The following is a 23,774-nucleotide window of genomic DNA, read 5'->3' as shown; positions in this document are numbered from 1 at the left end:
ATGCCTTTGGCTATGTTTCTATTGGCGTCTGACGCCCACCCACCCAATTAGCTTTGGCCCGCGCAGACTGCAGTAAATAAAGCAAAGAGAATAATTTTTTCGCTGCTTTGCCATATTTTGCAGGCAACGCACATAAATAAGCTTTAGTCCAAAGCCAACGCGGCCGAGGTTGTGGCAGTGTGATGGCTGCTGTTGTTGTTGTTGTTGGCAGCCGAAGCAGCTGGCAAATGGCCAAAAAGGCATGGCCAAAATGTAGCTGGCTGGCTGCTGCTGCTGGATGCTGCTTTTGACGTCTTTAAGTTTTTGTTTTGTTGGGGCCAATTTTGGTTCGGTATGTACTTGATGATGGGCAAGCGCACTAATAAATAATTTTAATTGTATTCATTTTGCTGTTGCTCCACTTTATTTGCTCAGTCAGCCAGCAGCAGCAGCTTGCCACACAGATTGCCCCCACATTGCGTTGCCACAATTTGCGGAATTGAAAAACGTGTTCAACGACCAAATTGTGTGGCACATCGAACGATGAGGCAGCCCCGAGACCAAAAAGCAAAGCTACCTGCTTATCGCTGTCGCTGTCGCCGTCGCAGTCGCAGTTGTAGTCTCAGTTTCAGTTTCAATTTCATGCCGCTGCCGCTGCCTCTGCCTCTGCTAGTAGCAACAGTTATATGTTCATATTTGCTTCGCTTGCTATGTTGCTTCGGCTTGAGCAAACTTTGGGCGCACTGATAAGCGTTGGACTGTCTCTTTGTCTGTCTCTCTGTCTTTCTGTCGTTCTGCTGTTTCTTTTTGTTGTTCGTCTGCCTGCTGCTGCTGCTGCTGCTGCTGCTGCTGCTGCTTGACTCATCGAACACGTCTCTTTCGCTTGCTTTTGTGTGCTGTCATAGTTAGAGATATGGACACTGTTGACCATATTGCGCATACGCCCCGTTGAACATATATTACTTAATATCGTCGCTTGGTCACGTCCACGTCTTTGCCAGCGTGCATTTTTCGTTGTCCCTGCCTCATTTGCCGCCACTGCACTCAAATCGCACGTTGTTGGCTTGACTTGGGTGAATTTGAGGGTTGGGGGGTGTGCACAGTGCAACGCTACGTGCTAAATAGCTGCAAAAATTATATTTGAAATATTTATGGAGGCGAACGCAAAATAATTTTGTGATTTGCTGCAGTCAATTATTTTTGCCATGTGACGCATGCAGCAGAGAAGTTGAATAATGCGGGTTAAAATCACTAATACAAATAAATAAAAATAATAACAAATTATTTTAAAGAGCAAAATTTTAGTTAAATAAAAATTACTACAAATAATTTTATATATTTGTATTTGTTCTAAAACATTTTTTAGGTGCAAGTGTAATAAGAAAAATGTTGTTTAGATAAAAAATAAGTACTAAATAAAAACAAACAAAATGGCGAAAAAATAAATACTAAATAAAAACAGTAATGAAATATTTGAAAAAGAAAAATGTTAGTTAAATAAAAGAAACATTTTTTAGGTGTATTTAAAAAAACATAAAAAGCAAATTAAATTGAAAAATGTTGTTTATATAAAAATTAAATACTAAATAGGTAAAAAATAAATACTAAATAAAAATAGTAATGAAATATCCGAATAAGAATGTTAATTAATACAAATAATTTTATATACTACAACATTTTTTAAGTGTATTTAATAAAAAAAATAATTAATTAAATAAAAAAATATTAGTTAGATAAACATATTTTTAGTCATTTTATATGTATTTATATAAATTGCATATAAAAAATGCACATAAATTTGAATTAACTTAACACTAAGCGCTGCCCCACTGTGCGGCGCCTTAGCAGCGGCAGCGGCAGCAGCAGCAGCAAGAAGAAGCAGCAGCAGACAAAGACAAGCGATTCATTGAAGGCGCTATTTTTCTTTATGCCTTTTTGCATCTCTGACAGCGTCGGCAGCGGCGTCGACGTTAGCAGCGACGCAGCCGCAGCCTTCAGTACCACATTGTGACATTTATTGTTGCTTGTTATTGCAATGCGCCCAATGCGCTCGATATCTGCTGCCAATACACACACACACAGCAATGGACACACCCACACACACACACATACAGACACATACAGTGAGTGAGAGAGACATTCGCATGTGTGCTGACGAGCAATGTTTATAGGCGCGTTTGTGTTTATGCGACTCAATTCTGGGCCAAGGTAGTTTTTATCTTTTCTACTCTTTTATTATTGTTGTAATTGTTTTTGTAGTTGCTGCTGCTGCTGTTGTTGTTGTTGTCTGGCTGTTTGTTTGTTGTTGCAATCCTTGAACAATTTGCTTTACACACACCAACACACTTGCGTTCCAATTACAGCAACAACAACAATTGTTTGACCGTCATTTAGTTGTCACGTCTTCAATGCCTGTTTAACTGCACTATATACTAGCGCTATCTCGCTCTCTCTCTCTCGCTAGCTATCTCGCTTGCTCAATCGCAATTAGCAGTTTGCGCTCAGCTCTTGTTGAATTTTACTCTTTGCTCGCATTTATTTATTCAATTTTGTGTGTGTTGTTGTTTTTTTTATTTGTTGCTGCACGTTTTCTTTTCTATTAGTCACAAAATGTATTTCTTCTTTTATTTATTTCGGAACTTTCTGTTTACAGTCACTAGCGTGTGTGTGTGTGTGTGTTTACATTTAGTAAACACAAAATACTACATAAAGACTATTTAATTTATACATAGCAAATATTTAAAGCAAGTCGCTTGTGTATCAAAATGTTGTTAAATAGTTTTGGCTGCTTGAAAATATTTTAAAAAGTTTGCACTGTTTAAATAATTAGTTAGTTTATAAAGCAATTGCAATACAATTTATTTAAATAAAGCAACTAATAGGCATAAGCAAAATTATATTTGTTATAAACTTTTCAGCTACTTACACTTAAATTTCATTTTATTAAAGCTCTAGTATCTTTTAGAATTTATTTCAAGTACATTTAATTTTGAATTAAATTAAGTTAAATTTCTTTAAGGTTTAGCTAGAAGTTTTCTATAGAAATTTAATTTAATTAAAGATTTATTTTAATAAATTTTACATTTAAATTGAATTTTGTTATTTTTCAGCTACTTAGACATAAATTTCATTTTATTAAAGCTTTAGTTGCTCAATTATATGCTTATATATCTTTAAAAATTTATTGCAAGTACATTTACTTTTAATATTGAAATAAATTTCCTAACGATTAATTATTGACTCGCAATTTTGATTGTAAAAGTTCATAAAATTAAATTAAATTTCTTTAAGGCTTAACTTGAAGTTTTCCATATAAATTTAATTTAATTAAAGATTTATTTTAAAAAATGTTGCATTTAAATTAAATTTTGTTACTTTTCAGCTACTTAGACATAAATTTCATTTTATTAAATCAATTATATGCTTATATATCTTTTAGAATTTATTCCAAGACATTTAATTTTGACTTACATTTAATATTGAAATATATTTCTTAACGAATAATTATCTCTTAATTTTGATTGTAAAAGTTCATAAAATTAAATTAAATTTCTTTAAGGCTTAGCTTGAAGTCTTCTATACAAATTTAATTTAATTAAAGATTTATTTTAGTAAATTTAGCATTTAAATTGAATTTTGTTACATTTTTTATACGCTTGAAGTGCATAAAATATTAAATTAAATATTTACATTGTATTTGATTTCAAATGTAGCATTTGCAATTGAACTGAAGTTTGTGCTCACTGCTTTTCTTTTGTCTGGCGCTGCTTTGCGAATTTCCATTACAACAATTGCCACTTGCAACAATTGGCAGCCAAGTCAAATGAATACAATTGCCATGTAGTGAAAGAGAGAAAGAGATGGCAAGCGAGTGTGGGGCGGTGGCAAGTGGGAGTGACATGTTGTCAATGGCATTGATTTGAGTGCGGGAACTGCGACTTATGTTTGCCAGCTGAACGCCTTTCAGTTCAGCTCAGATCCTTGCAGCATCCTTTGCTTTAGTCTATGCAATCAATGAGTTTGCCACAGCCCACAACGTTGCTTTTGTCTATGCCACACACACACACACACACAGAGACACACACACATACGTATAAGTTCATGCAACGTTGCTGCTTGCAAAGTAGCGCAAGAAAAATTTACACTGCGCTAACTTTGTTGCCAAGCTTGTTGTACTTAAATTTATATTTGTTGCAAATGTGTCAACTTGCATGTGTGTGTGTGTGTTTGTGTGTGTGGCAAGCTTACTCAAGCGACGCGTGTTAAGCTTGAAGTTGTAACAAGTTTACTAAAGATTTTTAGCTACTGCTTGCCACGCCTCGCTTATGCAACAAAATTTGCTGCATGCGCATAAATCTTTATAACCAAAGAACTGTAGACTGAGCTTAGTCCAGTTTGCTAACTCCCTTGAGGCCTTGTTTAGATTTATTGCCGCTTGCCTTTGCTGTTTCGCTCTCTCTCTCTCTCTCTCACGCTTTTTGCTTGATAATTGATGAACACATTTGTGCGTCTAACATTTAAAGTACTTCTAGCATTGTTTGCTGCCATGACAAGCGCTTTAAATAAACATGCAGGCGATGTCAATCATTGATTCAATTAAGTCAAGTGCTCAGCCTCAGCCCCACAGGCAATTGTCTCGCTTCAATTGCGCCTATAAGCAGGCTACATAACAATTTCATTTGCTCTTGCGCTCGCGCATCAAAATCATTGCAGGTGCTAAAGTGTAAAGTTTGAGCTTAGGCCAACACACACACACACGCACTTAAAGCGTGCCACAGATTGTTGCATATATGTGTGTGTGTGTGTGAGCGATAGCTGCGCATAATACGTGCCAAAATTCCAGGCACATTTAAGCGAAACGTGTTACAAATGAATGAGCGCCAAAGCAAACGAAAAATATAAGACAACGCCACTTATTAAATAATACACGACTTGTGCATACACTTTATGTAATCAAAACAATTAATAATGCAATGCAAATAGCTAAATTAAATTGACAACTTATTAAATCTAACTAAAATTTCAAAACATTATTAATATTTTTATTCAATTAAGTTTTATAATATACTTACTAATATATATTTCTACTTTCAGCTCATATACTTTGGAATTTTTTTCAGTTCTCTATGTTTGAGCATTTAATATGCTTAAGAGAAACTAATAAATGGGAATATGTTTATATTTAGCTTCGATTTTTTCATAAAAAATGTGAGTATAATATTTACAATTTTATTTTAAATTAATCTTATAAGTTAATAATATATATCATTTGCTATATTTTTTTATTCTAAGCATTCCCTACATTTATTAATTTCTAATATGCAATAATAAAAATATTTGCAAATATTTATTTATTTATTTTTAGTGCAATAAACTAGTTTTTATTTTCGATTGCTATAAATTCCTAATTTGCCGCACTAAATATTTTCTTAGCTGCATATTTCTTTATAAACTTTATAAATTCAGCTTTGCTGTGTTTTTTTCTTAGAAATTTTCTAAATTTATTTATTGCTTTGCCTTAACAAAAAGAAACTTCTACCACATGAAGCGCAACACTTTGGCATTTATTTTAGCTATGAGCTGTGCCTGCTGTAAATATTTATTTAACATTTTCTTTAGTAAATACTTGCTGTATATCTCTTGCTGTTTATTTATTGCTATGCAGCAAAAAGAAAAAGTGACAGACGACGCTCTTCAAACTCAAACGCAAAATTTAGAATAAAATAAATGAAAAAAAAGGCAAGCAAAGTTTCAAAGTCGCTGCCAGCTGTTTATTGTTTATGTGTGTGTGAAAATGATTGTTGGCGCCTGTTGATGACAAGTGTTGCGTTGAGTGTTTCTGTGTGTATGTGTGTGTGTGTGTGTAATACATGCTCATATATGCTTTGAGTACGCCCTTCTAATGACAAGGCAAAAGCTTCTACTATATATTGCTCAAGTTGTGTTGCTTGATTATAATGCGTGATACTCTCGCTCTCTGCTCATTGTGAGAGGCTGCCATGTTATTTGTTGCTCTCAAGGATGCTTGCAGTCCACTTGACTGCCGCCCAAAAGCAGCAGCAGAAAAACAAAATGGCAGCAGATAGACAGACAGACGGACAGACAGACAGCATAGCCAGCTAAATTCAGTGTAGCTATGCAACAGCAGCAGCAGCTGATTGACTTTGGATGCCTTGAAAGGCGTCTAAGGCTACACTGAGCGAAAATATATTAAAGTTAGCAGCAAACTTGACAACAAATAAGCAAGTTCTATTTTAATAGAATTTTATAGATTTATCTAAAACAAAATATGACAAAAATGTAAATAAAAATATATTTTAAAAGAAATTTATGTATAACAAAAATATAAATGTTTATTTTTGTTATACATACATTCCTTTTAAAATATATATATATAATTTTTTTGTAGAATAAACGTATTACATTAAATAATTTAAAATATCAATATTTATATATTGCAACTTATATTTGTTTAGCTACAAAAAAAATTTGCATAAATTAAAAAAATTAAAATATGTGATTATTTATAGAATTAAGTTTTTTATTTAATTGTTTACAAGTTGATTAAGCTTTTTTTATATTTTTGAAAATGTTTATTTTTGTTTTACATAAATCTTATAAAAAGAATTATCTTTTTAAATTTCTCATTTTAGAAACATTTAATTTTACAGCTTTATCTTATTTACTTTTATAAGCTTTATCTAAATTTACTTTTAAATATAAATACATAAATTTTTATAAAAATAATTATATTTTTAATTATAATTAGTTGCAATTAATTTTCTCATTTTATTATTGCAAGTTTTTAATAATGAGAGCTTTATCTTATTTATTTTTGAATTTTCACATTTATTTAAGCTTTTAAATTGGCAACAATTTGCAATTGAGTTTACTCACTACGTTAGCTCATTTTCTCTCTGTGTAGCCTGTTAAGGCACTTGAAACTTTTTTCACCTGTTCCGGCATGGCAAAGGCAGCTCAAAAATGTTGCGCATTAACTGCAGTTCATGCTCAATTGTTGTTGTTGCTGTTGTTTTAATTTGCACAACGCAAAAAGTTTGTCTTACGCTTTCTGCCCTTTGGACTTGCGAGTATTTTTAGCATAGTTTTGCTTTGGCGATTTGCTTTTCATTTTTTTTTATTGCTTTAGTTTGTGCTCTGGCGAGTTTGCAGTCTATTTGCTGTGAAAAGTTTTGCGCACCTAATGCGCTGCTAGTCGGAATCGAAGCGAAGCGTTTGTTGTCTTTACTGAGTTCAGCCTCACGGCTCAGCTCAAAGGCAACTTTGGCTCATCAATCATCTGGCAAAGCTGCCACGCCCCGCAATCAGAGCAGAGTCACCACCAATACATGGCGAAAATAAGAACAAATGTACACGAAGCAGCAGCAGCAGCTTAAGGTTAGATTGCTTGGCATATGCTAACTGCGCGCCTAAAAGGCTGCAGCAATTTGGTTGATTAGTCTGGTGTTGGCGTGAATTTGCCCTCGTTTGGGATCCCCAAAAGCTGCTCACACATTCGTTTTCTTTCTTTCTTTCTTTCTCATTTGCACACTGCTCGTTATGCGGCAAGCATAAAAACTAAACGCGCAGCTCACACACACACACACACACACACACATACAAGCACGCACATGTAGTCTGGCATATAATTGATACAGGGCCAGCAGGTGAAGCACACATCATAGCTTAGTCTTTTACCTGTAGGAATTTTTTCGCCAGCTTTTTTTACTCCCAATTTATTTTCTCTCTTTTTATGCCAAGCTATATTGTTAATACACTTTAAGCAGCAAGCATATGCAGCTATACATAAAATATAATTACGCATATTTTAAAACTCAAATTGAACTCAATTGTCTAAGAGTTAAGCGTAAAATTAGTTACTTACAACTTAAAATTAGTTGCGCTATTTATTAATGAATAAAATATATATTGTATAATATTATTATTAAAATTACATAAATATATTGTTTAAATTTGCATATAAATTGAGCTTAAATATGCACGAATTTATTAAAATTTAATTGATATTCATATGGCGTACAAATTCACGCTAAATAAATTAAACTAGTTTATGCTAATTATTTTATATAAATGCAAGCAGCAAGCTTTTACTTTTTAATGGTTAGTTGCTTAGTTAAGAATGTTTAATCATTTGAACGATAAATAAATTTAGCTAATCTACTTTTTATATTCAAAGAGTTAATTAGATATTGCATTTAATAATGCAGCTTAGCTAACTACATTTTAGTTCATAAAAACTACTAAAGCATTTGTAACATTTATTTTTATTAGTCACGATTTTTTGTCAACAGCTTTTCAATTCAATAATTAACTTAAATTTATTTTCTATGCATACAACTGCATTAAAAATACGCAGCGCTTGTATTTTTGCGTTTGTTATTGTTATTATATTTTTTGTTTATTATTGTTGTCCAGATTTCACTGTTAATATTTTTAATTACAATTTTTTTCATATATATGCGCTTATAGTATTTGTGCGATTGCATAAATATTTTTATTTGCTGCAATAACATTTTATATAAAAACAAGATGGCAGCGCATGCAGCTAACGGTGCTTTGGCTACACTTACAGCTCCTTTTTTGCTGCTCACCTTTGACGCGTTGGTTTATGTGCCTGTGTTTGGGGTTTCTGCTTTTTTTTATTACAACGGCTTGGCAGGCAGCAGCACTGGGAAAGGGGCTGGCAACAGCATCACAGCCCAGCCCTAGCTCTGAGGTTTGGGGCCTTGGCAGCAGGTGTACATTGATATATGAGCGTTAAGGCCAAAGTCGTTTCGAGCTTAGGTCGCCTGATATATGTTGGCAGGCGAGAGAAGAGCGAAGAGCGAAGAGCGCAGAGCCTGCGAGTTTCGTTTTATTTTGGCAGCCGCCGCACACATTTGAGTTTCTAATCAAGGTAATTTTATGTTTGCAAAGCGACGCGTTTAATGCCAAAATTACATTTTTAGTTAGCGCTTTTGTAGGTGGTTGGCATTAGCTTTGTTGCCATAAATTCAAGTCGCTGGCGCTGGCCTAATCTTAATGCAGCCAAAATGTTGGGGGGGGCGCGCGTTTGCTAATTAGGCCACAGAGTTGTGCATGCTGCTTCAACAATAGCAAACTAACAACAATGCCAATTGTCTGCCAGCCAACCAAACAGTCAGCGTCTGAGCCGAGGCCATTATCGTTAGCCACAATAGACAAAGGCACTTGAGGCTGCTGCTGCTGCTGCTGCTTTGGTTGCCTTGACTTGTTGGCCAGTTACGCCAGTTGGCAGTCGAATTCTCAGCGCTGCATGCAGCTGCTGGCAACAGTATTATTATTATTATTGCTATTGCTGTTGCTATTGTGTGGACTTGGCATAAGTAACTTTCGCTGTGGGCTGTGGGCTGTGTCTGCTGCCCCAAAAAGTATGCTAACAAGTATGCACAAAACTCAGTTTGGCGTATGCGCATGTAAATTGCTGTAAATCAGTGCTTATGCCACTTGCAACGCTCAATCCATCAATCAATCAATGTGTGCGCGTGTGTGTTTGTTTATGTGTGTGTGTGTGTGCATTAAGCTGTGCGACAAAACAGCGCTGCATGCAGCTCTAAAGCCATTTGGGCATTAAGTGCATGTCAATTGACTTGTAATCGCCTTTAAATGCTGCTTTAATTTTAATTAAAGCGCACACAGTCTTTAAAATAATAAACACCAAGCAAAGCAAGCTTTGAGCTATTGCTAAATATATATGGAAAGCGATTTATATTGTTGCACTTTGCGTATACTTATTGTTCAATTAAAGTCAATTGAATTTTTGTACTGCGCTTTTATAAGTTTTTTAACGATTTTAAATATAATTATTTATAAAGTATTTCATTTGAATTTTAAAAGCTTTAAATTGTTATAATTTAATAAAAATAAATTTAATTTAACTAAATAAATTAAGCTAAATTGTACTATGATTTATTACAAAGCCAAAACAAGTTTGCTGCTTGCTATGTAAACTTTTTTAACTTTAAATAATTTTGTAAGCATTTTCATTTATCGTCGACTGTTGACATTAAATAAATAAATAAATAAATATACTTATGCAAACACTTACTCATAGCTGTATTTAATAACTAACTAATTTATTTGTTCCCACTGCTTTTGTCTCTTTGCAGCTTTGACATGTTCAAGGCTAAACAGCACACAATTTTGCCAAACGGTAAGTAAAACGCAATAAATAAAACAATATACATATATATGCAAGTGTGTGTGTGTGTGTAGCCACAAAAACTCATTAAAAGTAAATGTGAGCGCAGGCAATTTGAACTTTGTCGCAGTTCTTAAAAAAAAAAGGACAAAACAATGCTAAGCAGACAGACAAGACAAATCTTAAATAGCTAATCAAAAATACATATAAGCGACAAGCAGCGCTGAAGAGTGAAAGTTGTTTAACAACTGAAAAGGGGGGATTAAATTTTAGAAAACTTTAGCTGCGCATGTGTGTGTGTGTGTGTTTGCTTTGACAGCTAAAAGCTGCTGCTGAATTATGAGCACACATAGACAGAATTAACTAGGCAGGCAGCCTAAGCTTAAATTAAGCATACGACATGTTGTGCATTGAAATTTATGTTATAAAACTTGTCGCCTACATGAAAATTTCATTAAATTTTAAGCTCTTGAGTGTTTATTTTATTGTTAGACGCAAGCACTCGGCACGCCCCCTAAACTGTCATTAGTTGAAATCACATGTCAATGGCAGCAGCAGTGACCGCACAACGTTATATAAGTGCATATATATGATATATATATATCTGTGTGTGTGTGTGTGTGTGTGTGGGAAGTGTGAACAATTGTTGTTTGTTTGGGGGCGCTTAAATGTTTGCCTACGTGTCAGCCGCAGTCACTGACACCAATGCCCACGCAGCTCACAAACACATGTGTCTGTGTGTGTGTGTGTGTGTTGCCTGTTTTATGACAGTTCATTGATATTCATTTGTGTGTGTGTGTCTATTGAAATTGCCTGCAACTTGAAGTCTAGACAATCAAGCAAGCGAAGGCAACAGGAAATTCAATTAAAAACGCAAATGCAAACACAAATCGGCTTATGTGAAAAAGCAAAAAAAAAATAGAAAAACGAGTGACAGAAATCCAAACTCAAGTGCTGTCCTATGCGGCTGCCAAGTCAATCAAACAGAAGTTTGATTTCCTGCAAGCTGCTTTTTTGCTATAGCATACTTTTGTGCGCTGCAGTCTTTACCTTTCTCTCTCTCTCTGTTTTATGGCTAGCTCAGTCGTTATAGATTCATGTGCTTTTGCTTTGTCCCTTGTTTGCTTTACTTGCATATGAATCCAAAAACTCACTACTACTTATGCCACTTTTTATGCGCTTGGCCAAGTTTTCTATTTGAGAAAAAAACTAAGCGCAGCTTCTATAGTTAGGCTGGTCTGCTCTGCTCTGTTTGGCTTTAAAAACTTCAAGTGTTGCGCAAACTTTCGAGCGCACACACAAAATCTCATCAATTTTTCAATGCTCCCACCTGGAGAGTCTGAAAATTAGCCAAGTTTTGTGCACGAAGCGTAAATTTCAAGCGTCGTCCCTTTTAGAACAGAGATAAACATTGATACCAACTCGCTTTGTTTTGCTGTGGGTGGGACAGTAAGACACTTAATCCGCACGTTTACACCTCAGCGCACAAATACACAGAGAGCTGCACAACAAAGGGGCGTGGTCGGCAGCAGGCTAAAAGTCGCAATAAATTCGTATATCTACTTAATAATTAACTCGGGCAGCTAAAGCAGCAGCCAGTCCAGTCCAAGTCGAAGGGCCTAGACGAAGCACAGAGGCATAAATGATGAGCTCTCAAGTTGAACCTAAACAAGGTGCACAATTAATAAATAAATAAATCGATATGGCGCAGCAGCCAGCTCAAAATATATGTGAATAAACTTATAAATAAAAAAAGCTTAGCTAGCTGCAAAGAATTTATCAAATAATAAAACAATTTATGCGTGAGAGCTTAAGTATATTTTATTGAATGTTAAATAAAATATTTCTAATATTTTTTTGCAACCAATTTTTTAACAATTTTCCAAACTATTAATGCATTTCATATAATTTTAAAAGGATTAAATATATATATATAAATTACATGTCTAATTTCTATGCTGGCGATTTTCAATTTTTAAGAAATTTAATTTGAATTAAATCGAAAAATAAAACAATTTATATGTGAGTGCTTTTAGTATTTAGTATTAAATGTCAAATAAAATTTTTCTAACAGCTGCAACTAATTTTTAAACGATTTTCTAATTTATTTTCTAATAATTTAAAAAGGATTAAATATATATATATAAATTACATGTTTATGCTAATTTCTATGCTAGCGATTTTTAACGAATTTAGTTTGCGCTAAATCAAATAATAAAATTAAAGCATATTTTATTAAATGTCAAATAAAATATTTCTAACTAATTTTTTAATAATTTTCTAATGCATATTATATATAAACATATTAAGATTAAATTACAGTTTTTATTGCAAATTTAAATGCCTAAAATTATAATTAAAAATAAATTGTTGGCTGCTTATATTAAAAATTATTATTAGCTTAGTGAATTAACTGCAACAGTTGCTGCTAATTTTTAAATGAGTTGAGTATAGTCTTATTAAAGTAATGTATAAAAAATATAAAATTTCTATTAGTTTGATTTCTTTAAATTTATTTAAAACTATATGCATATTTATTTAGTTAAAGTAGTTCTACACTTTTAAATTTAACTCGCTTTAGTTGCTCGAATTTAAATGTAAATTGCATTTTGCTGCATAAACTTGATTTAAATCTCAAACTACGCGCTCATCCATCTTAACTGAACATTTAATATATTTCAAGGATATCCATACAAGTTGTCAAGCTTTAATTGCGCTTGAACTCCAGACCAAAGTTGGGCGCTGCCTCTCGCTCTCGCTGCCTCTCGCTCGCACACGCATGCGACGACCCTTTGGCAGTGCAAGTTAATTTGATGGCAACCTGAGCTCAACATTGTGCCAGTTGCTCATTAATTACAGCTTAGTTGTCGCTCCCAAATGATTTTAGCCAACAAATGTTGTTGCCTTTTGTATTTTACCTGTTTTGTTGTTGCCTCAGATTTTGTGGTGCTGCAACTTTTGCGTTTTTATTATGACTTGATTTCTTTGCTTGTGAACAACTGAGAAGCGCACTGAGGCGAGATATGCGCGCGGATTTTCTGCGGCTTGTGGCCAAGTGCCTGACTCCTTGTGTTATCCTTTTGCTGTGGCCTGCCGCTCGTTATGCCTGCTTATAAATGCTTGTAATCAAATACAAGCCGCGACTTTTGCCTTGGCTGCTTCTTCTTCATTATCTGACCGTCCTGCCACGCCCACTCGGCGCGCATTTAATTAAGCAAATAGCAACGGTAGCAGCTGAGCTCCTTTTCTTTTTCATCTACCAACTTTATTTTATTTATTTTTTTTTTTCGGTGCTTCGCAATGCTTTTGTTGCTTTTTTGCGCTTCTGCTTTGTGTGCTGCTTCTTACACTTGTTGCCCATTTTGTGGCATATTTTGTTGGCTTTAAAAAAGAAATGGAAATTGAAAATTTAGCCACAAAACAAGGCAAAGGCATTTTCATTTTCTTTGTAACTAAATCTGCGCTTAATAATTAAAAAGAAATTAACAAGCAGCTGAAAGATTTTTGCAGTAACAAAGGCACTTTTAATTTATTTAGAAATTGCGTTGCCTTTAAAATTAAATTTGAGGCATGCCGCAAGGGAATTTCATTAATATTTTATACAAAAATATTTGACGCAATGCAAAACGATTTTTGAATTATTTATATTTTTTTTAACATTTCTTTATAAAATTTAGTGTTTGTTAGAGTTTGCCTCAAGTGCTAATTTAATTTTATTTATTTTATTATATTGTACATATTAATATTTAGTAAAATTAAGTAACAAATTTTAAAAATGACAAATATTTTTAAATTATTTTTAAACTTAATGCTAAATTATATATATTAAATATATATTTTATGCATTTAATTTTGTATTGCCAATAATTTGTGCTTGCCTTGATTAATTTAGTTGCCTTCAAAATCGCTGCTGGCTAAAACAAAAGCCAATGGCAATTTGATTTATTGACTGTTGCCATGTGTTATCCTTGCCAAGCGAGCGAATCTAGAGCGATGCGTATTTAGCCTTGTGTTGCAGCCTCCTACCCCTCCCCTCCCCTTGCTCCAGCGTTAACCCCTAGTTGCCGACATAGCTTTGCTTTGCCTTGGCTGTTGCTGTTGTTGCCACTTTTGCCATTTGGCGTATCTTTCTTTGGCGTTACCTTCAGCAACTTGTCGCCTGTCGCTTTCAACTGCACTCACTGCCAATTTACAGCTAAATTGCAAAGTTGTCAGCAGTCGGTGCAAGCAGCAGCAGCAGCAGCAACCAATAAACTGACTCACGTTGCTTGCAACAATTTAATGCGAAATATGCTGCAAGCTCAACGTGACAACTGGGGAATTGGCTCGAAACAAACGCTAAAGAGTGAGACAACAAGAGTGTGTGCGAAAGAGACCGAGAGTAAGTTTGTTAAAAGTGCAGAGCGCAGTGCAAGAAGCTGCCGCAGTAATTGAATTTTAATAAATTGTAAAGCAATTAACTTGCCACACAATTAATAATGCATTAAATAGGCTGGAGCAGCAAGAAAGTGTGCAAGCGAGATAGCAATATCGACTGAGCAATAGAGTTAAAGCCAAAATGTCAAGTTTGCTAATAGCGGCGCAGGCCCGACGACAAGCGAAGGTCGCTGACAATGCAACGGGCCAAAGACAACTTAATTAACCTCGACCTTCTACAGGCGGCTGCGACGGCGACGGCGGCAGCAGCGTTGACGTCAGCTCAGCGTGCACCCCCCACTCCACCCCTTGGCGCATTTACTTGTTTGCCAAACAAGCCACGTTCAATGCCGCTACATGGACAACGGACCACAGTCAGTCCAGTTGGCCATCAGCGCTGCCACATTAAGACATCAATAATAAATATATATATATATGCATATATTAATGTGTGTGTGTGTGCGTAATAAACGATGACAACCCAAGCCGCTGCGCTAATTGCCAATTCACCAAAAGCAACCAATTTCAATTTCAATTTCGTTGCCAAGTACGAATTTCAGTTCGTTTTCGTTTCGTTTCGTTTCGTTTTCATTTGCGCATGTGCAGCAAGCAGCGCTGCTGCGATCGTTGCGCTCTCTGCTTCTGCTGCGCTCTCAAACTGGTTTTACAGCCTCTATGCGCGCGCGCTCTCGCTCTCTTGTTTGCTATCTCTTTCGCTGCACAAGTGATGCCATTGCAGTTTCAAGAACCAGGTCAAGGTTGCTGCTGCTGCTGCCTGCGATCTCATGCCAGCTGCGCAGCTGACTTTGGCGTCACTTGTCTCTGTCGCCTTGTGTGCGCTTTTTTGTTTTTGTTTTTGCATTGAAAGTCAAGTTCGTGCACATGTTTGTGATTGACATTGCTTAACATTGGCTGTGGCGCATGTTTGGAGGATGAAGAGAGACTGCAACAGTTTGTTGTGTCTCCGAGCAAGAGAAAAGAGAATGCAAGTCTTTATGAATTGTGCATTAAAAGTTATTTAGAAAATGCAACAATTAGTGGTTTAGTATTGAAATAAATTCTATTTACATTAAAATATGCCGAGTAATTAAAAACACAGCTGTTAAATAATTATTAATAATTGTGTAATTAGCAGATACAATACTTGGACTTTAAAGCTGAAATTGATTAATTAAATTAGAATTTTTAAAGCATTTGTAGTCAAATATTTAATTAAAAATTATGCGCTAATATTTGCTCTTAAATAATTATTAATAATTGTAGCAACACTTTGATTTTAAAGCTGAAATTGTAATTAAATTATAATTTTAAACGCATTTTCACTCAATTATTTAATTAAAAATTATGCGCTAATATATAAAATTGTGCAAATCGTTTAAATAAAATATTTTTGTTAAAAATTTAATGTAATGCAAAATAATTGTAGGATTTTTTCAATTATTTACATAAAAATAATAATAACAGCTATGATTGAAAGTAATATATAAAGGGACATAACAAAATTATAAATAATTAAAATGAGCATTATAACATTTAATTAACTTAAGCAGCTGCGTAGCATTGCCAATTACTTTTAAGCTATACAAATTTGTTTTCTCATGTTTTCATTGTTCTTAATTAGAGACATGAGTAACACTCGTGTCTGCACTTTTAACAAGCATAAGCCTGCAGATATTTTACACTTTATATTGTGTATAATATAAAGTGCAGTACACACAAATTGAAGAAGTTTTTTCGCAAGTGCGCAACAATGTCTCAAACTTTGCATCTTCAGCAATTAACCAGAAGAGCTGAAGATGAAGCTGAAGCTGCAGCACTTCGCAGGTTGAAACTGAAGTTGGAGGTTATTTATACAGTGGGCCACGTACGTATGTTTACGCTTGATTACGCCGTAGCGCACGCACATCAATTTTCATTTACTTATGAAAATTAATAGCACTTTTTGTTGAAAGCAACGAAAGAGACGAAGAGAACTGCAACAGACAGCTGCGTGGGGTGAGGGGGGGGTGGGCTATTAATCAAGAGAGCATGGGCGCAAAACGAAATTAAAATAACTGTTAGTGTGTGTGTGTGTGTGCTGCAACTGATGGTCGCCAGGCGGCGCCACTTTATGCACTTGACTTCACAACATCATTACAATAAATAATTTTATTAAGAGCGACATAAATTCGAAAAATTTGCATTTAATGTTAACAATTCAATGCGCAACTAAATTAAAATAAAAGTCAAATAAAGCAGCTGTACAATATATTGACAAAAGTGTCATAATTTAAATAAAATAGCTTACTGCTCAACATATGCAAAATAGTTTTGTTGATTTAGTTGCAATGTGCAAAAGAGTTGACTATAGTGGCGCGGCGCGAAAGAGAAAGCAATAGCGACGCCAAGTTACTTGGGCCTTGGCTGCTTGATAAGCCAAACAGCCGCTTGTAAGAATAATTTATGACTAAGCTGCCACCGCTCTCTTGCTCTCGCTCTCTCTCTGTCTCTCTCTCGCTTAGTTGCTCTCGAATTGCTGCAAGGCTGAGAGCGAAGAGCGCTCACACGCAATGCAAAACCAACTGAAACGTTTTTGCGGCTGATCTTGAACTAATTGCAATTGCTAAACGTTGCCAGGGCCAGCAGCCAGCCAGCCAACCGATAGATGAATAGATAGCTAGCTAGCTATATATATATTATATATATATATGTGCTTGTTTATCTAGCCATGGCATGGGCGCTGCTTTTGCTGCATTGTATGCAATTATTGCGTATACGTAATGCACTTGAACTTGCTTGTCTGTTTGGCAAGCGCTGCGTATGCGCAATTTTTAGACTTTACCTTATTTGCACATTGCGCATACGCAACGTGCGGCTGACCTTACAAATTGCAAACCACAAAACAGTTGCCGCTCAACTGTTTGATTATCAATTAGCTGCGCTTTTAGCTGCTTTTGCTTTTGCTATGCGATGCGACTAAGTGACCTCAATTTTTGTTTTGCTATCTCTGTTGCTAACTCTGGACTGTTGCAGCCAATGTCAAACGCACACACACACACACACACATGTGCAAATTATAGTTAGTTGACATTTGCATATCGCAGCTTGCATCTGTTTTGAGCAATAAGTGCAAAAGTTCTCGTGCTCAATCATAATGTGCATACGTCTCTCTCTCGCTCTCGCTGGGTCTCGCTCTTTTGCATTTAGCGCTCATTTCGCAGTGCGATGTGCACATCATTGCAAGTACTATATACTATATAGCTGCCTTTACTTAAGAGCATAAATTAGTCATGACAAATGTAGAACATCAAAATTAAATTCTAAATTGTAGCGCAAAATAAAGCAAAAGTTGCATACTAAATATTTAATAAAAATTTAATATAATAATTATTAAAAAAATATATAAGTAGAACAATCACTTTTTAAAATTGTTTACTAAGAATACAAAAAATTAGTAATTTAATGCGTATAAAAATACAAAAATTATATTAAAAATAATGCATAGAGATATTTATAGTTAAAACATTAATTTTAATGCAAAAAAACAATAAAATAATATAAGCACCAAATATAAAAAACCAATTGATAAAATTCATATACTAATTGTCTTAAAATTTAACTATAAATTCCTAAAATAATTTTCTTTAAATTGCACTTCATTAAATATTAAAAACGTAGCTTAAAAGTATTTACAAATTGATAAAATTCATATAACTAATTGTCTTCAAATTTAACCATAAATTCTTAAAATAATCTTTTTTAAATTGCACTTAATTTAATATTAAAAACGTTGCTTAAAAATATTTATAAATTGATAAAATGGATAAAATTCTTATACTAAATGTCTTCAAATTTACCTATAAAACTCTTTAAATACAAAAGACGCTGCTTAAAAATATTTATAAATTTTATATGCACATATGCTAACAAAAATAATTAAAAGCATACATAATAATTCAATATTTCAATTTATAATAATGCTTTCATTTGAATTTATATAAGCTTAATAAATATTTATATAAATTTATAGTCAAATGCAAATGATTTATGTGCAATAATTTTGCTTTATTTTCAACTGCAAACATTTGTCATTTGCCCAATCGAACTCGAGAGCTTCAGAGCTCGGCAAACTATGCCAAGCATTTCATAGTTTAAGCAAATAATTTATAAACTTTAAAATGCCGCACATTTCACACACAATTTGTATTCTAATGCCTCAACTGTCAACATACTCGACTCGTCTCGACTCGACTCACTTGTCGCTGTGTTGACGTTTCACGATTCATTTGGTGAGCACTTGTGAGTTTCAGCTGCTGAGGCTGAGGCTGTGAGACATGCCAACGCATAATTTAGGCTATGCTAAGGTTGGGAAGGTGTTGCTTGAGCGCTTGAGAGGGGAGCGGCGGGGGGGGGGGCGAACCAAAGGCGCCCCCCTCCCCCCCCCCCTTCCCCCCCCCCCGGCCCTCCCCCAGGGGTTCACTAAAAGGGGCTGGCGGGGGCCCTCAAAAACGGGAACAGACTCCAACCCCCTAACGTTTTTCAAAAAAAGCGGGGGGGGGGAAAGGAGGGGGGGGGGGGCCCCCCAAAAAAACGTTCAGTTGGTGGCGCACGTTTTTGGTGTTTTTGGTGTTTTTGGGGGTCTTTGGGCGAGCTGCCAAAGTTGTCGGCACATTAATCATAATTTAATGATTAGCGCAAGTTTTGTTTATTAAATATTTTGCAAGTCAAGATATTTTGTTATTTATGTGCGCTGATGCCAACAGTCGATTGTCGTCATAAATTACAAACAGCAGCAAATAATTTGCAAGCCGTTGGCGCTTTGTTTTTTTTTTTTCAACACCTGTAGACAAATCAAGCAAAAAGCTTTAAAGCCTTAACTAAAGTCAGAGTCCTGTCGCACTCTCAGTTCTCTCTGTCTCTCTCTCCCGCTGCTCTCTCAGCCTGTTTGACTGTCACGTAGTGCTCAAAGCAAAAGGCGACAGCAAAGGCGTTGCTTGGGTCTCTCTGCTCTGGTTTGTCATGTGGGTTGCGCCTTTGATGAGCTTCGTGTTAGGCTTGTGGGGTGGCTGCTTGGGTTAACTGTGTCCGTGTCTCTATGTGGCGCTGGAATGTTGATGAAAATATTATGGCATTTTAGATGAGAGAGATGCTTCAATTTAGCCAAAGGTATTTGCCATCCCAGCACTATATAAATTGCAATGTTTGTGGTTGGTTTAGCTGCTTGGAGTTGTTTGTTTTGTCTACAAGTTACTAATATAAATAATTTCATCATTTTTGATATAGTTTTCATTTGAAATCAAGTTAAATTAGCATTTAAATTATATTTCAACATAAATTTAAATTTTTAGAAATTGTTTTCTAACCAAAAATGTTAGTTAGTTTAATTTAATAATTTCTAATTAATAATTTCCAAGTTGAAAACTAAACTTAGTTGAATAAAATATAAAAAAAACTCGAAACTTTAGCCTGAGATCTGAGCTCAGCTCTCAAAGTAATTTAATTCATAAACAATATTTTAAAATCTTAGAACAGAAACTTGTGTGCAACTCGTAGCTGATTTTAGTTTTGGGTTACGTGTGATTTGAATCTTGTTTTAAAATATACATAGCAAGCTTTTAAGTTAATTCAAAGCTTCGATTTTGCTAAACATTTATTTATAATTGAGCAGTCAACAAGCAATGAGAGTGCAATGCTTTGAATTTTTTATCTGTTAACTTATTTGCGCGCACTCAAAATGTATTTGAATAAATAAAGAGCGAGCATTTAAAATGTTGAAATTTCTCAACGCAACAACAACAACAAATGTTGTCAGCTGCAAATTTCTGTGCTGCACGTGCTAAGCTTTGGCTTCAGTCAATGTCACCAATGTCAGCTTATTAAATATTAAAGCCACGCTAAAGTCTGGGGAGCGCTAAATCCAGTGGCTGTCAAGGTGTGTGGCTCGTCACACAGACACACACACACACACATACGCAGTGTGTGGCACTGTTGCGGTTGCTGCTAAGGGCTGATGCTGCAACTGAATTCAATTTCTTTTTTGCTGCTGCTGCTGCTGAGCTCTGTGCTAGGTCCTTTGGTTTATTTCATTTACGTTGTGCTTACAAAAGGCAAAGCAAAGTTGTTAAGTAAGTTGCTGGCAAAGAAAAAGAGCACAAGAGGGAGAGAGAGCGAGAGCGAGCAAGCAAAATCAAAGACTAAAAGTATTATTATTGTTGGTTGCACCTGCAGGTTGCTTTACTTTACTTTGTCACGGATATGTTTTCTTTAGACTTTCCATGTCAACAGCGCAAGCATTGACTAGCTCGCTCTCTCTCTCTCTCTCTCTCTCTCTCTCTTTCGCTCGGTGGCTGTCTCGCTCTAGTTTGCTGCATGCATAGAAACATGCCGGAAGTTAAATAGGAAATTTTATATGCTTTTATAACTGTGAACGTGTTTACAAGGACGCCAACACCAGCCAGGCCAACACCCAATCCACACTCACCTGCAATCTCATAGTTGTAGTTGTAGTTGTAGCCTAGTTACGTGTGTATGTGTTAGGAGCTGTCGGCATGCTCTCGTTTGATGAAGTGCCGTTCAGAGCTTTGCGGCTTTTGGTTGCTACTTTGAACGTTGCTTGTGCCCTCGCCTCGCCTCGTGAGCTGATTACCACCGAGTTGTTGCCTCTCCACATACTACAAATTAATCAAATTTGTGCGCAAGCATCGAAGCAACAAGATTTTATGGATTTTTAAGAAGGTTTCTTTCATTTTATTTAATTTACTTTATGTTGCTTTGGCTGCCAAACTCAAACTCAATGCAATTAAATCAAATAAAAGCTTTGCGGTAGCAACCATTTTTGTAGCATGCTTTGCGGCGCTGATTAAAAATATTCCACATCAATTTCATATAAAATGACACTTAAAATACAAAAACATATTTGGAAAATTAAAAAATAAAAATATACAAATAAAATTGTTTCTAAAGCAATGCATACAAAAAATTATATTTAAATTAAAGTTGTATATAATAATAATAAATGCACAATAATTATTTATAATTATTATTAAAATTTAAACACACAATATATAAAAATTAAAATAACTTGCAATATAAATGAATCATCACAAAATATACAAAAATATTTAAAGTTCAAATAGCTTAAATTTTATGAAATTCTATTATTCAGTAGCGCTTAGTCGCCTTAATCAGTAGAAAATTTAATACAAAAATTATTTAATAGCTCTTGGTCATCTTAATCAGTAGAAATTAAAATACAAATTGCTGAGCCAAACAATTTTAAAGTAAAGTAACAAAATCAAATGCACTGAGCTAATTCGAGTCAGTCAAACTTTTGTGTTTATGCTGTCACTTGTTATGAGCGATATTAGCAGCAACAGTAGCAACAACAACAACAACAACAACTGCTGCTGTTGCTGCTGTAATTGAGAATTTGTGCAGCTTGATTACGTGCGTCAATCGTTTGGATGCTCTGCATGGCAGGCAAGGCACAAGTGCTGTCAAATGCTACTGAAGTCCCCACACACACACACACACACACACACACAGCAAATTGCAAAGCTACTGTTGCAGTTTGTGTTTTGGCTGCAGCATGTGCAACATGTGTAGGGGGCAGAGGCAGCAACAGCAGCAGCAGCAGCTTTTGCTATGAGCAAATTGAGCGGCTTCATTTAGAGGCAACGAGTGCAGACTGAAACTGTGTTATACTACAGCAAGGACAAACAAGTTGTGCAGTTTTGCCAGCACACTGGACACACACACACACACACCCCCACTACCCACTAGTTTTTGGAGCAAGTGTTTGATTAGAAAACTTTTGGCTTGTGCAAAAAAGTTGTTAAAGATTTTGCTTGTGTGTGTGTGTGTGTGCGGCACAAACTAATTGATAACAAAAATCAACTCAAGTCGAAGCTATCAACGCTTAACTAACTCACCACTCACTCACTCAACATTTTCAATTTCATATTTATTAAAGGCCATAGCAGAGTAAATATATCATAGAGTCTAGTGTCATGTCTATGGCGTTGTCTGCTTGGCCCTTTTGATGACAGTCGGCAAATGTCAAGTATGTGTGGCATACAATATGTGTGTGTATAGCATGTCCTTGTTGGTTTGTTTGTTTGTTTGCTTGCGTGTGTGGCAGCAGCTTCCTGGGCCAAGTGAGCGCTGGTCGACGCTCTTATGGTTCCGGCTCTGATGTCCTATTGTCGCTTCTGTGCTGGCGAAGACCTAAAAACGTATAAAAATGCATGACCGCAAAACATTTTTCTCAACCGGCCATTCAGCTTACCCTTTCACACACACACACGCACACATACGGAAGTCCAATAGCTTACATGTGTTCTCAGAGCGGAGGGTGTTTGAACAGCAGCCCGAGCAACAGTTGCCTCGTATGCGGGTATCTGAGCTCTCTCTCCCTCTCTCTTTCGCTCCCACTTGCTCTCTCTTTGTCGTGCGTGTCGCAAATAAATTTTTAAGTAGCATTTGTGTTGATTGCGTTGAAGGCAGCACCACACGCAAGCAACTTTATGTCCCGTTTTGCTGCCTCTGCCATTGGCATTGGCATTGGCATTGCGGTTCTTATACACACACACACACATATACACATATATATTTTTTTATTATTATTATTCTGCACAGCCTAGAGCAGCAGCAGCAGCTTGAGCATGCTTCAGTTCAGGGCTCAGCATTTATCAAGTGGATTTGTTATAGCTGCTTGGCTTGCCAAATTAAGTGCGGTAAATGGCTAAGGAATGTCAAATTAAAATGCGTTGTTTATCAATCAGAGCTTATCGAGCGAAAATCTCTTACAATTGGCAGTCCACTTAGGTTAGCAGCATTACCTCAAATTGAGCGGCAAATTCTTAGCGTAAAATAATTTTACTCAAACAAACTGAAAAGATTTAATAAATAATGCAAAATAATTACTATAAAAATAGTAATAAATTATGCGTATTATATATATTTTTATATATTTAAATAATATTTTTTTTATATTTTAATGTCACTGCATAGCAATTTCTTCAATCGACTGCATTAACAGCAGCGCTGAACTTAACAGCGCACACTGCTAAGTTATTTAACAGCGCTCAACTAACAGCTGGCGGCTAACAGCAACAGCGCGCGCTCGCTCTTGCTCTCTTCCAACTGAAGAGCGCACAGCTGTTAAGCGTCGCATTTGGGAAACTGTTAAGTAGCAGCATGCGGTTGGGTCCTCTGCAAC

At 35.5% G+C, this 23,774-nt stretch overlaps 1 protein-coding gene across 1 annotated transcript in view; it reads left to right on the top strand.

Moving 5' to 3' along the window:
• Nucleotides 1-23,774, top strand: part of LOC108608213 (CG9932) — a 42,845-nt gene that overhangs the window by 2,953 nt on the left and 16,118 nt on the right. Inside the window, 1 exon segment of the mRNA XM_033294793.1 lies at nucleotides 10,128-10,171. The gene's annotated coding sequence lies outside the window, so the exon portion shown is untranslated.

This window comes from Drosophila busckii, unplaced genomic scaffold (genome assembly GCF_011750605.1).
Source record: "Drosophila busckii strain San Diego stock center, stock number 13000-0081.31 unplaced genomic scaffold, ASM1175060v1 hic_scaffold_28, whole genome shotgun sequence".
In the NCBI taxonomy this organism is placed as follows: Eukaryota; Metazoa; Arthropoda; class Insecta; order Diptera; family Drosophilidae; genus Drosophila; species Drosophila busckii.
The sequence above is the reverse complement of the archived record's forward strand: the minus strand, read 5'-3'. Positions and strand labels throughout refer to the sequence as shown.